Source organism: Pseudophryne corroboree, unplaced genomic scaffold (genome assembly GCF_028390025.1).
Source record: "Pseudophryne corroboree isolate aPseCor3 unplaced genomic scaffold, aPseCor3.hap2 scaffold_488, whole genome shotgun sequence".
NCBI classification, from domain to species: Eukaryota; Metazoa; Chordata; class Amphibia; order Anura; family Myobatrachidae; genus Pseudophryne; species Pseudophryne corroboree.
In genome coordinates this window covers 189,560-207,299 of record NW_026970097.1, presented here as the reverse complement: position 1 = coordinate 207,299, position 17,740 = coordinate 189,560, and the positions used below count along the sequence as shown (strand labels likewise).

General features: G+C 50.8%; 1 protein-coding gene across 1 annotated transcript in view; it reads left to right on the top strand.

Moving 5' to 3' along the window:
• The first annotated feature begins 241 nt into the window (after window positions 1-241).
• LOC135029485 (uncharacterized) overlaps window positions 242-17,740 on the top strand; it is a 134,021-nt gene continuing 116,522 nt past the window's right edge. The window contains exons 1-2 of the mRNA XM_063953855.1: window positions 242-505; window positions 9,687-9,816. The gene's annotated coding sequence lies outside the window, so the exon portion shown is untranslated. The remainder of the gene's footprint in view (window positions 506-9,686; window positions 9,817-17,740) is intronic.

The window sequence follows — 17,740 nt, the reverse complement described above, 5'->3', positions numbered from 1 at the left end:
ATCGGCACTGTGTGGGCCTCCCGGCTGAAGGGAGTGTACAGCGCTGCCTGGCCACGGGTACCGCTGCAGCCGCTGCTGGAGGATGTGTGGGGTGCAGTGCGGTGCAGTGCGAGCCTCCTGGCTGAAGGTGGCCTCAGCCGGGGTGGTGTGCGGGCCTCCCGGCTGCAGCGCTGGATGATCGGGGGGCGTTCTCTCTCCCATGTATCTTCTTACTGCAGCTCCGCAGCGTCCTTTCGGACTTTCAAGCTGCTGGAGGTGGTGAGCTCCCAGGCTGCCTCGGTGCTCTCCCCGACCAGCCCCAGCCCCAGCCCCAGGGACACGGTGGCCCTGCTGCTGGGGAATGAGCCCCGCTACTTGTAGGCCGGTTCTGGCTGGCCAAACTGGGGGTGGTTGTTGCCGACTTCAAAGCCGACGTCTGGAGGGGGCCCCTGAAGCACTGCATGGAGGCCAGTGGCCGCATCATCTGCCAGGTCCATCACATGTGTGTGCCTCCTGCATTTATCATGTATGTATATATCATGTATATATATCATGTATTTATTATGTATGTTATATGTAACTTGTACTGTGTGTGATGTATGTATCATGTTTGTGTGTGTCATGCACTGTAGAGATCTCTGAGGCTCTTTGTGAGGGGGCTTCTAATGTCCTCTGTAATGTTCTGTGGGGGCTGTTATTGTGTATAACACACCTCTGTTACTGTACCGTATATATCACACATACACACAGATGTAACACATCACCACATACACACGCTGTCACCTATACATACACCGACATGCACACACTGACACCTATATATACACTGACACCTATTCATACACCAACATCAGTGGCGTAACAAGGGCAGGGCGAGCAGGGCTCATGCCCTGGGCGCTGTGGCAGATCCGCCTGAGGGGGGGCCCAGGTTAGTGTCACTGTAGTGTCATCCCAGCAGAGTACTCCCGCCGCATCCACTCAGTGGAGTAGCTCTCCCCCTTCATGTAAAATAGCTGCCCGACAGTGGCGCCATCATCCCCGCCTCCCCCTCCCCTTCCCCAGGGAAAGATGGGGGCATAAGATCGCCGGAGACTACCGGCTCTATTCTCCCACCCTCTGCATGCTGTGGAGTGGAGCGTATGGTGCCGGGGGTGCAGCGTGAACGTCTTGTTTACGGCGGAGGGTCCGACAGTCCGGGAGCACAGAGAGCAGGCTGCCCTGCAGCCGGAGGCAGGGTCTGGGAGCGTGTACAGTGCAGCGACCGCCCGTCCTGAGCTGCTGCCGGCAGGTGTCTGATATCAGGGTATGGGGTTGTGCACTATCTGGCATCATTCTGCAGTGTGTCCTTTATTTAGTGATCACTGCAGGCTGCTGCCTCACTGTGCACTTGTCACTAGGGCTCTCTGTGTGTGTGTACTGTACTTACACTGAAAATTAAAACTTACAGTACCTCTGTCCATATGAATATTATATACATATACTATGCATAGGCGTGCGCAATGTCTGGCCCCCGCCGAGCATGCAGATCGATTCCTCCCCCTGCTGCGCGCAGCTTTTGGTGTTGACCGTCAGCCAATCGGAGCTTGCAGGCCGGCAGCATTGGCTCCTGATTGGCTGTCAGACTGCAAGCTTAGGTTTGCCCATGAGCCATCGCCATATTTCAGATGGCCGCCAGAGGACTTCAGTGAGGGGCAGGACTCAGGACAGGTACGCTCTGTGCTCTCTTCTCTAATTTCCTCCCCTCAAACTGGAGCAGCAGCGGCACCCAGAAGTTCAGCAGCAGTGAGCACTACTGGGGTTATTACATGTATCGCACTGCTGGGGGCATGATGATGTGTATCTGGCACTGCTGGGGGCATACCGTGTGGCATAGCATAAATTTCAGCTCGTATCGTGTGGCATAGGGTGAATTTCAGCTCGTATCGTGTGGCATAGGGTGAATTTCGGCTCATATCGTGTGGCATAGTGTGAATTTCGGCTCGTACTGTGTGGCGTAATGTAAATTTTGACTCGTACTGTGTGGCGTAGCGTGAATTTTGGCTCATACCGTGTGGCATAATGTGAATTTTGGCTCATACCGTGTGGCGTAATGTGAATTTTGGCTCATACCATCTGGCATAATGTAAATTTTGACTCATACCATGTGGCGTAATGTGAATTTTGGCTCATACTGTGTGGTGTAATGTGAATTTTGGCTCATACCGTGTGGTGTAATGTGAATTTTGGCTCATACCGTGTGGTGTAACGTGAATTTTGGCTCATACCGTGTGGTGTAATTTGAATTTTGGCTCATACCGTGTGGTGTAATTTGAATTTTGGCTCATACCGTGTGGTGTAATGTGAATTTTGGCTCATACCGTGTGGTGTAACGTGAATTTTGGCTCATACCGTGTGGTGTAACGTGAATTTTGGCTCATACCGTGTGGTGTAACGTGAATTTTGGCTCATACCGTGTGGTGTAACGTGAATTTTGGCTCATACCGTGTGCTATAATGTGAATTTTGGCTCATACCGTGTGCTATAATGTGAAAGGGGCACCAGTACTAGATAGTATAAGGGGTCCTACTACACTGAAGGACACACCCCTTTTGCGTGACCACAACCTTTTCCCCCTTCAAACATTCCACTTTAACCACTGCACCTACATCTATACATACACACCCTGACATCTTTATATACAGTGACACCGGTGGCGTGTGCACATATTCTCCTTTTGTATTTTTTTTTATTGATCTTGCCCTGGGCTCCAAAAACCCTAGTTACGCCTCTGATCCTGTTACAGCGGAAATGCCGCTTTTTCATGATTACATTTTGCTTTTATTTTATTTAATGCTCAGTGGCCAATTAATCTGCAAATAGTGGTGCGCTGACATGGCTTGCCTGACAGGACGATATGAGCAGAGATTCACTCACATACATGGACGTGTTTTTGTACTGTATTTTGTTTTTTCTCTGCAAGTACAACAAGCAGGGCCAGATCTAGACTTTGGGGCGCCCCGGGCGGAAAAAATAGGGGCGTGGCTTCACGGAGAAGGGGCGTGGTGAGTTATGCCCCCTGTAGAGTTGTGTCCCCAGTAGAGTTGTGCCCCCTAGTTGCGCTGTGCCCCCTGTAGAGTTGTGCCCCCTAGTTGCACCACTTTAAAAAAAATAATAATAATACTCACCATCCCCGCTCCTGCTTCCCGACCGCTGCTGCCCTCCTTCTCCGTCCGCCGGCGCCGCTCCTCTGATCTATGGGAGAGACGTCATGACGTCTCTCCCATAGCACCGCATAGACACTAGAAGTCAATTATGACCCCTAGTGTCTATGTGTCGCTCCCACAATGCAGTGCGGTGCACCGCCCAGCACCACATCTACCGAGCTCCGGGGGGCACCAGTAGCGGATCTTGCCACGGCAGCAGCGCCCTCCGGAAGGCGGCGCCCCGGGGCAAAAATCCTGTGTGCCCATAGCAAGATCCGCTACTGAGTACAAGCGATACTTTTTCAGGATACAGGTTCCTTTTCTCTACTTCTATTTGCATATTTTTAACAGCCTAAAAGATTCCCCCAGTGCACAGAAGTATTTCAGCACAATGGTGGGCATTCCGAGTTGTTCGCTCGGTATTTTCTTTCGCATCGCAGCGATTTTCCGCTTATTGCGTATGCGCAATGTTCGCACTGCGCCAAGTAAATTTGCTATGCAGTTAGGATTTTTACTCACCGCATTACGAGGTTTTTTCTTCGTTCTGGTGATCGTAATGTGATTGACAGGAAGTGGGTGTTTCTGGGCGGAAACTGTCCGTTTTATGGGAGTGTGTGAAAAAACGCTACCGTTTCTGGGAAAAACGCGGGAGTGGCTGGAGAAACGGAGGAGTGTCTGGGCGAACGCTGGGTGTGTTTGTGACGTCAAACCAGGAACGACAAGCACTGAACTGATCGCACTGGCAGAGTAAGTCTCGAGCTACTCAGAAACTGCACAGAGATGTCTTTTCGCAATATTGCGAATCTTTCGTTCGCAATTTTAAGAAGCTAAGATTCACTCCCAGTAGGCGGCGGCTTAGCGTGTGCAAAGCTGCTAAAAGCAGCTTGCGAGCGAACAACTCGGAATGACCACCAATGTGCCATTCTATACACAAAGAAGATGCACAAACCTTGGCCCTAATCCACACCTAATCGCTGTTCTGCAATTATCGAACGACTGTGCATGGGTACGGATCGCAATGCGCAGGCGCAAGACCAAACTGCAAAAGAATGGTGTGAAAATTTAGATCGCTAGGCGTACGCAAGGTGATTGACGGGAAGAGGGCGTTTGGGGGTGGTAACTGGCCGTTTTCTGGGAGTGTCAGGAAAAACGCAGGCGTGCCCAAGCGTTTTCTGGGAAGGTGTGTGACGTCAGCTCCAGCCCCGATCAGCCTGTTTGTATCGTCTGGGCTACGCACAGACTGGAAAAATCATTTGATGGTGAGTTGCGAATGGATTTGCAGCTGTACGCATGCATTCGCACAGTTGCGCGGGGTTGGTTTTCACCAGTGCCGTAACTAGGCATTTTAGCGCTGTGTGCAAGAAATGACATTGGCGCCCCCTCCCCCCCATGCAAGATAGGGGCAGTGCGCGCCGTAGACGCGCAAAAAATATATAGGGGCGTGGCTTCATGGGGAAGGGGCGTGGCCACAAAATAATAGCAATTCATACTACGGTGCACAGTAGTCTCCATTATTCAAATTACGCTGCACAGTAGCGCCACTACACCAGGTAGAGCCCCTTTTATACATTACAGCAGACAGCGTCCCCCTATTTACACATTACAGCAGACAGTCCCCCTTTTTACACATTGCGGCAGCCAGTCCACCTGTTTTACCCATTGCGGCAGCCAGGCCCCCTTTTTACACATTGCAGCAGCCAGACCCCCTTTTTACACATTGCAGCAGCCAGGCCCCCTTTTTACACATTGCGGCAGCCAGGCTCCCTTTTTACACATTGCGGCAGCCAGTCCCCCATTTTACACATTGCGGCAGCCAGTCCCCCATTTTACACATTGCGGCAGCCAGTCCCCCTTTTTACACATTGCGGCAGCCAGTCCCCCTTTTTACACATTGCGGCAGGCAGTCCCCCTTTTTACACATTGCGGCAGCCAGTCCCCCATTTTACACATTGCGGCAGCCAGGCTCCCTTTTTACACATTGCGGCAGCCAGTCCCCCTTTTTACACATTGCGGCAGCCAGGCCCCCTTTTTACACATTGCGGCAGCCAGGCCCCCTTTTTACACACTGCGGCAGACGGTGTCCCCCAGAGAGAGAGAGAGAGAGAGAGAGAGAGAGCGGGATATACTTACCTTCTCCCCGCTGACAGGCTCCTCGTGCTGGCATCTCCCTCTCGGTGCAGGCAGGTGAGAAGGAGGAGGAGGGAGGGGGACTGGAGCCGCAGCAGCGCTATGTCATTGGTAGTAAGCGCCGCTGCAGCATCCCCCTCTCCTTCCGTATAGGCTGCCCGGCGCTGCTGTGGATGCTGGGATGGAGGAACCGCATCCCAGCATCCACAGCAGCGCCGGGCAGCCAATACGGAAGGAGAGGGGGATGCTGCAGCGGCGCTTACTACCAATGACATAGCGCTGCTGCGGCTCCAGTCCCCCTCCCTCCTCCTCCTTCTCAGCTGCCCGGCGCTGTAGCTCTCCTCCCTGCACAGCGCGGCGCACGGCGCAGACTTAGAGGCGGCATGTAATGAGTCAATTTGACTCATTACATGCCGCTGGCCGTGCGCCCTCAGGGCAACTGCGCTGTGTGCCAAGCCCACTTGGCACACACGTAGTTATGGCCCTGATTTTCACTCTCTATGAGTGGCGGCTATCTGATCGCAGACATCTGCAAAACTGAAGAGGAGCGATTAGGTCTAAATTAGGCCCCTTGTTTGCACATAATTGTAAATTATATATGATTAGTCACTCACCATTCCATGGCACTCCTGCTAAGAATGCTAACTTAAAACAATAAGGGGCATATGTACTAAGCCTTGGGGGTCTATTCATTATCGGGGTCCAAAAAGCAGCTGTCCCCGAAATCTGTAACACTGCTACTTCTGTAGCAGCGTTACTTACCCATCCCCGTCACTGGCTCCTGCGCTAATGTAACCTGAGGTCACGCAAGCGCAGTGCCACTGATCACTGGATCCCTGTATGCATACCCGGAACTGCTTCCCATAAGAAGGAGCGGGGCTCCGAAAACAAACACCATCTGAAGATGGCATTTGTTCATGTGGAGTTTGATGAGTATCAGGTGGTCCTATCAGACCCCTAATGATGAATGGCCCGTTATATAAAATATGCCGAAACATGTGTAACGAGCCATTTAGTGATGATGAATAGGCATCTTGGAGAGAGTCAAAGTGGAAAGAGATAAAGTACTAACCAATCAGCTCCTAACTGTAATTTTTGAAACACAGCCGGTAACGTGGCAGTTACCAGCTGATTGGCTCGTTCTTTATCTCTCTCCAAGGCTTAGTACATATGCCCCTAATAGTCCCTATATGGGGCTCATACATTCAAATGTTGCTTTTTCTCACGCCAAGTTCTGTTGTGCTTCATCTGCTCCTTGTACATATTTATATTAACATACCTCCTAACTGTCCCGATTTTCGTGGGACAGTCCCGCTGTCCCACCCACAGGCCCCAGTGGAGGGGGCAGTTGGGGGACTCCTGTCACTGCTGCTCTGCTTTTACAGCTTCTATTCATGAGTGACAGAGGGAGAGGGGGCATGCCAGCAGCTCACAGAGCGCTATGATGAACAAAGGGGCGTGGCTTACAATAGCAGCATCACTATGAAGCCACGCCCCTTTTTCCGGAGTGCACGCAGCAAAGCCACGTGTGTTTCCCTCTTTTAAGAAGAAAGAGTTAAAAGAGAAAAAAGTTGGGAGGTATGTATTAAAACAAATCCCTGTCACAGCCCGGTGTCTCTGGTACAGGCTGAGTGGTGTTTCGCTGCATCTGTGGTGCAAATAAGATGCAAATTTAAAGAAAAAGTCTCTCCACTACACCGCTTGGTGCAGCAATTTTGAACCGGGTGTTTCGTCCTGCATGGCATATTGAGGCTAGGTTTATGAGGACACATCTGTAACTAACCAGGAGGTACCCTAATTTTCTCCCAATGCTCCCAATATTTGCAGGACTGCCTTAAGTAGCGTGCAAAAGGTGCAGGGTATTTATAAAAAAAGGAGCGTGTTTGGCTTGACCAGGGTGGAGTTCAGGTAGATCAGGGCGGGGTTTGTGCATACTTGCGGTGGGGCCAATTTTGACCCTATCTGACATTGTCAAATACTGTGTGGTATGCAAGAGCCTCCAGTATAGCACCTTGCAGGGCCGGCTCCAGGCCTACTAGCACCCTGAGCGAGAAAATTTAAAAGTGCCCCCCCCCCCCCCCACCCATGCGCGCGCGCTCCTGGAAAAGTGGGCGTGGCCTCCTGAAAAAGTGGGCGTGGTCTCACCCCCCAGCAGTGCCAGCTACACATGACATGCCATCCAGCAGTGCCAGCTACACATGACATGCCCTCCAGCAGTGCCAGCTACATGTGACATGACTCCCAGCAGTGCCAGCTACACATGATTGTGTTCACTTTTTAGGGCAGGTTGCTGATCACAGGGAGGGCACATTTTTAAGTTAGGTGGGCAAAATGATGTACATATTGTAATGCTTGTTGTTCCCATTTCCACACGCTAAAGCATGGACAGTGCGCGCCGAAGGCGCGCAGCAAAAATTTAGGGGAGTTACTTCGTGGGGAAGGTGCGTAGCCACATTATAGTGGCAATTCACATTACACCACACAGTAGTGCAGCTAATACACATTGCACCAGGTAGAACCTCCTATAAGAGCACATTAGACACATTGCGCCAGGTAGAGCACTGAGACACACTGCCCAGCCACAGACGCCTAGCGGGAACACTACATGATATGCCCCCTAGCAGTGCCAGCTACACATGACATGCCCCCCAGCAGTGCCAGCTACAGGTGACATGCCCCCCAGCAGTGCCAGCTACATAAATGGCCACACAGTTCCAGATGGATAAATGCCCCCACAGCGCAGATATGCCACCACAGTGCCAGATACATTAATGCCCTCACAGTGCAAGATATGCCCCCACAGTGCAAGAAATGCCCCCACTGTGCCAGATACATAAATGCCCCCACGGTGCCCGAAGCATAAATGCCCCCACAGTGCCTGATACATAAATGCCCCCACAGTGCCATATATGCCCCCACAGAGCCAGATAAATGCCCCCACAGAGCCAGATAAATGCCCCCACAGAGCCAGATAAATGCCCCCACAGTGCCAGATAAATGCCCCCACAGTGCCAGATAAATGCCCCCACAGTGCCAGATAAATGCCCCCACAGTGCCAGATAAATGCCCCCACAGTGCCAGATAAATGCCCCCCACAGAGCCAAAAATGCCCCCTGTGTGCCAGAAATGCCCCCACAGTGCGGATCCCCCCCCAAAATACCTGCGGCGATGGGGAGGAGTACTGGTGTCCGCCTGTCCGAGTGCGGGAGTGCTGGCGGGCGGCCGGGCGAGTGAGCCTGGGTCCGGGTGCGGGCGGGCGGCCACTTGCGTGCGCTATGCACGTTGCGCGGCGCCGGTGTCTGACGTTAGACACCGGCAGCGCGCATAGCGCACACACGGCGGGACGGGCCAATGCTATGCTGCACACACAGGGCCGGCTCCAGCATGGAATATGGCGGCGCCCATTAAGGGTGGCGCCCTGCGCGGCCGCTCTATTCGAACATGCCTAGAGCCGGCCCTGGCACCTTGCTCTTCTAGGTAACGCGTCCCTTACAAGTACCTGCATCAGATTATAAATTGATTGATCAACCTCTATTGTGTGATTCATATGTTTACAGTCTTCAGGGGTCTCTAAAATGAATGAAGGAAATTCTCTTAAGTAAGAATGTACCCCCTCTCTCCTCTCCGGAGATCTTCAATTGCCTGAACAGACTCCCTATGTATTGGGCAGGACCTGAGTCCGCTCACAGCCAAGGCCACAGAGGCACTGTGATAGAAAATTATTATAAATGTGTTTTTTTTCCATCACATGCATTTTTGCATGATGACATTTTATGCCTTGCAGCCCTCTGATCCTACAGGCCGATTCAATTAGCTGTGAAAAGCTGCCGGAATGGGTCCTGGCGGCTTCCGCGAATTAAGAGTAGTAGACAGATTCTGCTCACACCCGTGGAGGGGCAAACAGAATCTGCCTACAGTAATGCATGGAAAAATTCCATTGGAAGATAGCGGTAGGAGGGTACGCTTTTTTTTTTCTTTTAGCTCAATCCGAAATTTTGTTTAACCACCCCTAGACCAAACTACCCACTTGCAGCATACACTCACCAGCTGGTGAGCTGTATGAAACCCTGCTCCACTCCATCACCAGTGTGCATGTAACAGTGAGTACGGCTGTACCTGCTATCTATCAATAAACACCACTAGTTAAGTAACAGGGCTGCTCATAGTTGAGTCATCCTTGGGTGTGTGCCTATATAACGCTGCAATATCAACACCAGAAGGCACGCACAACATTCCCAACACATACAGTAAGAAAAAAAGAATTAGCCTTACCTATGCAGCTTCTAATCAAATCCGGGCCTTGATTGTATGGTAAAAACACAGACCGCATACAAGACTCTAATCATGTGTTTTGATCATTTTACTTTTTTACTGTTTAATCGATGTGAGTATTTGCAGGCTTGAGCTGAGGTGGTCGATGCTAGGACTGGCTGAGCCCTATTACCGTGTCTGTGAAAATTCTGGGACTCTTGCAGTGAAGTTGACTAGAACGGGGAGCAGTAGAGATCTGGCTTTTGTTGGTATAAAGGTAAGATTTAATATATCGGTGGCAAGTTGGAAAATTGTCTGTATGGTGGATCCTTTCTCACATATTGTATTTAGAAATAGTTACTCGAAAAATATACAGTAATCAAAAAGTGTTTATTTTCTGTAATGTGAGTCTTTATTATTAACAATAATTTGCAGTATATAGCACACACTTATTACTCAGCACTTTACAGAGCATATTTCAGTCATTGACATCCGTCCCTGTATCAGCGGAGCTTACAATCTATGGCCTAATTCAGACCTGATCGTACCCGTGCAAAATTTTCCACGGCTACGATCAGCCACCCTGACATCAGCCAGCCCAGCACAGGGCTAGTCCGCCCCGCATGTCTGTCCCTCCCCCCGCCGCACAGGTACAAAAGCATCGCACAACGACGATGCTTTTCTACCTGAAGAGTAGCTCCCTACCAGCGCAGCTCCTGCGCGCTGAAAGTAAGCTACCCATCGCTCTCCAGGTCGCAGCGGCTGGGTGTGACATCAGGCAGCAGCCGAGGCCCGCCCCCCGCACGGTACGGGCACACCTGCGTTGCCCGGACTACGTCCCCAAAACGGCAGCCAGACGCCGCCGGCCCAACCCCTCACGCCCAGCAAACGCATCTCTGGCATGCGCCGATGCACTGCGGCACCAGCGCATACGCAGTTCAGACCTGATCGCCCACTGTGCGAAAACGCACAGCAGCAATCCGGTCTGAATTAGCCCCTATGTTCTCTGCCACATGTACAAACACATACAGTATATAAACCAATTTTTAGTCAGAAGCCAATTAAACTACTAGTATGTTTTTGGAGTATGGGAGGAAACTGAGGCACCCAGGGGGAAATTCACTTGAAAACAAGGAGAACATACAAACTCCACACAGATATGACTTTGATCAGGAACTTAACTCATCATGACATCAGGGCTCTGAGGAAGTAATGCTAACCACAATGAGGAAATCCATATAAATGTTTTCAGTATATGAGAAACGCCCTTACTTGTACAGTGATTCCACACCAGGGACACTAAGTGCATCTGCCACAGCTCAAGTGTCTGTTTTTGAACAAATGTGTTTGATTGTATTCAGCGCACATGGCGATTGGATGCATGATTGTGCCCAATTACACACTCACAGGGAAAAAAATATCATAACCTAACTCCTGGTGCCTAAACCTAATCTCCTCTCCTATAGCCTAGCCCTAACCCCCCCCCCCCCCCCCCCCCCCCCCCTGGTTCCTAATCCTGACCCTTCCCCTAGTGCAGGGGTGGCCAACCAGTCACAGGCAAAGAGCCAGAAAAAAATCTGTAGAGAAGGGCAAGAGCCACTATCATGTGCGCGCCTTCAGTGTGCGCGCAAAAATGGGGGCATGGCCTAGTTGTCACAAAGCCACACCCCATTTTTGTGCGCACACCTTTCGGTATGACGTTTGTCAGATACATATATGCCCCACAGTGCCAGATACAGATATGCCTCCCAGTGCCACAGTGCCAGATACAGATATGTCCCAAGTGCCAGATACATATTTGCCCCCACAGTGCCAGTGTGCCGCTCACTGTGCTGCTGCTGTGAGGGGATGAGAGCGCTGTGCGCGGCTCTCCAGCCCCTGAGTCTCCGGCGGCAGTGCCATACCCTCCGACACTGTACCCTCGAAAACCGGTACAAATTAGGAAAAGGGGGTGGCCACGGGTAAAGGGGTGTGGTCGCACCCCCTTTCCTATACTTTCTATGGAGATTTAGTGAGTAAAAAATTGGTACAAAGTCCTTTTTGGCTGGTACAGACCATGAAAAAACGCTACTGTACCGGCCAAAAAGGTACAGTAGGAGGGTATGCGGTGCCGCGTAGAGATGGCTACTGAGTTGCTGTCGCAACACAATGAGTCTAATCATGTAGAAGTTGGAATGATTGGAGTCACTCACAGCTTGGTGTGGTGAGACAGCCCCCAGTAGCCTGTCTGTCAGTCACAGTGATTGGGTGGCAGCACTCCTGGGTGACACCCCCTGGGAGGGAGCAGTGTGATGCTGCTCAGTGTCAGGGCTGCTGCTGCTGAGCCTGACTTCCTGTCTGACTGAGTTGAGACGGTGAACAACTCAGTGGAGACTCATCAGATTCATCCAGTGCAGCTGAATAGCAGAGGTATGAGTCACTGACTGACTGTGAGACAGTGCTCACTCAGTGGAGACGGATCAATAAATGATTCATTCAGTGCAGCTGAATAGCTGACATACTACCAGAGGTCTGAGTCTGGTGTGGATCACTGGGTCGACCCTGTCCAGGTCGACAGTCAATAGGCTGACCACTGAAGGTCGATACTGAGTAGGTCGACATTGACTGAAGAGGAGAGGCGAACGATGCGCTCGCCTCCCCTCACAGCAGCAGCGCTTTGAGCAGCTTCATGTGGAGGATGAAAAAGCCGAATGCGGCTCGAGAGCCGTGGGTTGGTCACACCTGCCCTAGTGCTTAACTCTAACCTCCCCTCCTGTAGTCTGACTCTCCCCTTGGTGCCTAATCCTGACCCTCCCCCTATTGCCTAACTTTAATATCCCCTCCCGTAGCCTAACCCTCCCCCTGGTGCCTAATCCCAACCCTCCCTCTAGTGCCTACCCCTGACATTCCCCCCGGTGCCTAACGCTCCCCTCCCATAGCCAGAACCTCTGCTTGGTAAAACCAGACAATGTGAAAGTGATGAAGATGGGGTAATGAGGCTGTAGTGGGTTATGTTATGTAGTGACGTTGTAATTATTTGCTACTATTCACTGTATTCCATACTCCAGTAGCTACCAGCGAGGCGGGTAAGTAGGATAATTTGCAAACAGAAATTTATTGCTGGGGGCAAATTATTGAACTTTACATCCATATCGCAAAAAAAAAGAAAGAGGGAAAATGTTTTTTTTGTTTTTTTTGTGCTGTGATTCAGTTCTCTTTCCCTTACAAATGACCCATGACCCACGGGGTCATCTTGCTATGGGTCACAGCTCACTCCTGCTGTACTATCAGTAAGGTACTATTAAATAAACCATACTGCGTCCTGCCAAGAAACGCACATTTGTATGTATTACTGATATATAAAGTCTGTTTTCACGTGAGAGTGACTTGGATGTAAATTCTCCCTTTCCTGTAAATGGTAGAACTTCCAATCATTTTCCACATTTGTGGGTTCTGTAAAACCAGCCGTGGCTTAAGTTTATATTTCCATCCACTTGCAAAATCCAGGAAAGTTTGGGGGGCTTCCAGAGCCAGCGCTTGGAAGAAACTACCTCCAGCAAAGGCATTACCTATTGCTGCTTGCCAAGTCCTGAAAGGTGGCTTTGGACTGGAGGAAGATAGTTATAAGGGGCTCTGGGTCTGTGTGCAGGGAAATGTAAAGTGGGAGATAACAAGCCTGGGGAAATCTGCTCCATGGCGATAAGGCGAGCCAAATGCAACGAATGTGCGACCAGATAACAAGGCAGCCACCGGGAAACGCTCAGTGCTTCCATGCCCGGTCAGGCCTGGTTAGACGTTCCCTGTAAGGGGTAAACTCTGACCATCTGTCTGGGTTACTTGTTCAGTCTCTGCCTCTGGGGACATTCCTGTGTTCAGTGCTGGGGGGGCGGGCAGATAGGAAGGCACAATATTGAAGGGGAAGTCATTAAAAAAAAAATCACTTAAAAAAGTTAAAATTAATTTCTCTAACGTCCTAAGTGGATGCTGGGGACTCCGTCAGGACCATGGGGAATAGCGGCTCCGCAGGAGACAGGGCACAAAAATAAAGCTTTAGGATTAGGTGGTGTGTACTGGCTCCTCCCCCTATGACCCTCCTCCAAGCCTCAGTTAGGTTTTTGTGCCCGTCCGAGCAGGGTGCAATCTAGGTGGCTCTCCTAAAGAGCTGCTTAGAAAAAGTTTTTAGGTTTTTTATTTTCAGTGAGTCCTGCTGGCAACAGGCTCACTGCATCGAGGGACTCTGGGGAGAGAATTTCAACTCACTTGCGTGCAGGATGGATTGGATTCTTAGGCTACTGGACACCATTAGCTCCAGAGGGAGTCGGAACACAGGTCTCACCCTGGGGTTCGTCCCGGAGCCGCGCCGCCGACCCCCCTTACAGATGCTGAAGATTGAAGGTCCGGAAACAGGCGGCAGAAGGCTCTTCAGTCTTCATGAAGGTAGCGCACAGCACTGCAGCTGTGCGCCATTGTTGTCACACACTTCACACCAAGCGGTCACGGAGGGTGCAGGGCGCTGCTGGGGGCGCCCTGGGCAGCAATATTTAATACATTTATGGCAAAAGAATACATCACATATAGCCATTGAGGCTATATGTATGTATTTAACCCATGCCAGATATCTAAAACTCCGGGAGAAAAGCCCGCCGAAATAGGGGGCGGGGCTTATTCTCCTCAGCACACAGCGCCATTTTCCTGCTCAGCTCCGCTGTGAGGAAGGCTCCCAGGACTCTCCCCTGCACTGCACTACAGAAACAGGGTAAAACAGAGAGGGGGGGCATTTTTTGGCGATATTTTGATATATTTAAGCTGCTATAAGGAACAACACTTATATAAGGTTGTTCCCATATATATTATAGCGCTTGGGTGTGTGCTGGCAAACTCTCCCTCTGTCTCCCCAAAGGGCTAGTGGGGTCCTGTCTTCGATAAGAGCATTCCCTGTGTGTCTGCTGTGTGTCGGTACGTGTGTGTCGACATGTATGAGGACGATGTTGGTGTGGAGGCAGAGCAATTGCCGATAATGGTGATGTCACCCCCCAGGGAGTCGACACCGGAATGGATGGCTTTGTTTATGGAATTACGTGATAATGTCAGCACATTACAAAAATCAGTTGACGACATGAGACGGCCGGCAAACCAGTTAGTACCTGCCCAGGCGTCTCAGACACCGTCAGGGGCTGTAAAGCGCCCTTTACCTCAGTCGGTCGACACAGACCCAGACACAGACACTGAATCTAGTGTCGACGGTGATGAAACAAACGTATTTTCAAGTAGGGCCACACGTTATATGATCACGGCAATGAAGGAGGCTTTGCATATCTCTGATACTGCAAGTACCACAAAAAGGGGTATTATGTGGGGGGTGAAAAAACTACCTGTAGTTTTTCCTGAATCAGAGTATTTAATTATGTATGTGATGAAGCGTGGGTTAACCCAGATAGAAAAGTGCTAATTTCAAAAAAGTTATTGGCATTATACCCTTTCCCGCCAGAGGTTAGGGCGCGCTGGGAAACACCCCCTAGGGTGGATAAGGCGCTCACACGCTTATCAAAACAAGTGGCGTTACCGTCTCCTGATACGGCCGCCCTCAGGGATCCAGCTGATAGGAGACTGGAAACTACCCTAAAAAGTATATACACACATACTGGTGTTATACTGCGACCAGCCATCGCCTCAGCCTGGATGTGCAGTGCTGGGGTCGTCTGGTTGGATTCCCTGACTGAAAATATTGATACCCTGGATAGGGACAGTATTTTATTGACTATAGAGCAATTAAAGGATGCTTTCCTTTATATGCGAGATGCTCAGAGAGATATTTGCACTCTGGCATCGAGAGTAAATGCGATGTCCATATCTGCCAGAAGGAGTTTATGGACGGGACAGTGGTCAGGTGATGCGGATTCCAAACGACATATGGAAGTATTGCCGTATAAAGGGGAGGAATTATTTGGCGTCGGTCTATCGGATCTGGTGGCCACGGCAACTGCCGGAAAATCCACCTTTTTACCTCAGACCCCCTCCCAACAGAAAAAGACACCGTCTTTTCAGCCGCAGTCCTTTCGGTCCTATAAGAACAAGCGGACAAAAGGACAGTCATATCTGCCTCGGGGCAGAGGAAGGGGTAAGAGAGGGCAGCAAGCAGCCCCTGCCCAGGAACAGAAGCCCTCTCAGGGTTCTGCAAAGCCCTCAGCATGACGCTGGGGCCTTACAAGCGGACTCAGGAGCGGTGGGGGGTCGACTCAAGAATTTCAGCGCACAGTGGGCTTGCTCACAGGTGGACCCCTGGATCCTGCAGGTAGTATCTCAGGGTTACAGGTTGGAATTCGAGAAGTCTCCCCCTCGCAGGTTCCTAAAGTCTGCTTTGCCAACGTCTCCCTCAGACAGGGCGACGGTATTGGAAGCCATTCACAAGCTGTTTTCTCAGCAGGTGATAGTCAAGGTACCCCTCCTACAACAGGGAAAGGGGTATTACTCCACGCTATTTGTGGTACCGAAGCCGGACGGCTCGGTAAGACCTATTCTAAATCTGAAATCTTTGAACCTGTACATACAAAAATTCAAGTTCAAGATGGAGTCACTCAGAGCAGTGATAGCGAATCTGGAAGAAGGGGACTTTATGGTGTCCCTGGACATAAAGGATGCTTACCTGCATGTCCCAATTTGCCCTTCACATCAAGGGTACCTCAGGTTCGTGGTGCAAAACTGTCATTATCAGTTTCAGACGCTGCCGTTTGGATTGTCCACGGCACCTCGGGTCTTTACCAAGGTAATGGCCGAAATGATGATTCTTCTGCGAAGAAGAGGCGTATTAATTATCCCTTACTTGGACGATCTCCTGATAAGGGCAAGGTCCAGAGAACAGCTGGAGGACGGAGTAGCACTAACCCGACTAGTGCTGCAACAACACGGGTGGATTCTGAATTTTCCAAAATCTCAGTTGACCCCGACGACACGTCTGCTGTTCCTGGGAATGATTCTGGACACGGTTCAGAAAAAGGTGTTTCTTCCGGAGGAGAAAGCCAGGGAGTTATCCGAACTTGTCAGGAACCTCCTAAAACCAGGGAAAGTGTCTGTGCATCAATGCACAAGAGTCCTGGGAAAGATGGTGGCTTCTTACGAAGCGATTCCATTCGGCAGATTCCACGCACGAACTTTTCAGTGGGATCTGCTGGACAAATGGTCCGGATCACATCTGCAGATGCATCAGCGGATAACCTTATCGCCACGGACAAGGGTGTCTCTTCTGTGGTGGTTGCAGAGTGCTCATCTGTTAGAGGGCCGCAGATTCGGCATACAGGACAGGGTCCTGGTGACCACGGATGCCAGTCTGAGAGGCTGGGGAGCGGTCACACAGGGAAGAAACTTCCAGGGAGTATGGTCAAGCCTGGAGATGTCTCTTCACATAAATATACTGGAGCTAAGAGCGATTTACAATGCTCTAAGTCTGGCAAAACCCCTGCTTCAGGGTCAGCCGGTGTTGATCCAGTCGGACAACATCACGGCAGTCGCCCACGTAAACAGACAGGGCGGCACAAGAAGCAGGACAGCAATGGCAGAAGCTGCAAGGATTCTTCGCTGGGCGGAAGATCATGTGATAGCACTGTCAGCAGTATTCATTCCGGGAGTGGACAACTGGGAAGCAGACTTCCTCAGCAGACACGATCTACACCCGGGAGAGTGGGGACTTCATCCAGAAGTCTTCCACATGATTGTGAACCGTTGGGAAAAACCAATGGTGGATATGATGGCGTCCCGCCTCAACAAAAAACTGGACAGGTATTGCGCCAGGTCAAGAGACCCTCAGGCAATAGCTGTGGACGCTCTGGTAACACCGTGGGTGTTCCAGTCAGTGTATGTGTTCCCTCCTCTGCCTCTCATACCAAAAGTACTGAGAATTATACTGCAAAAGGGAGTAAGAACGATACTAGTGGCTCCGGATTGGCCAAGAAGAACTTGGTACCCGGAACTTCAAGAGATGCTCACGGAGGATCCGTGGCCTCTACCTCTAAGACGGGACCTGCTTCAGCAGGGACCGTGTCTATTCCAAGACTTACCGCGGCTGCGTTTGACGGCATGGCGGTTGAACGCCGAATTCTAAGGGAAAAAGGCATTCCGGAAGAGGTCATTCCTACACTGGTAAAAGCCAGGAAGGAGGTGACTGCACAACATTATCACCGCATTTGGAGGAAATATGTTGCGTGGTGTGAGGCCAGGAAGGCCCCCAC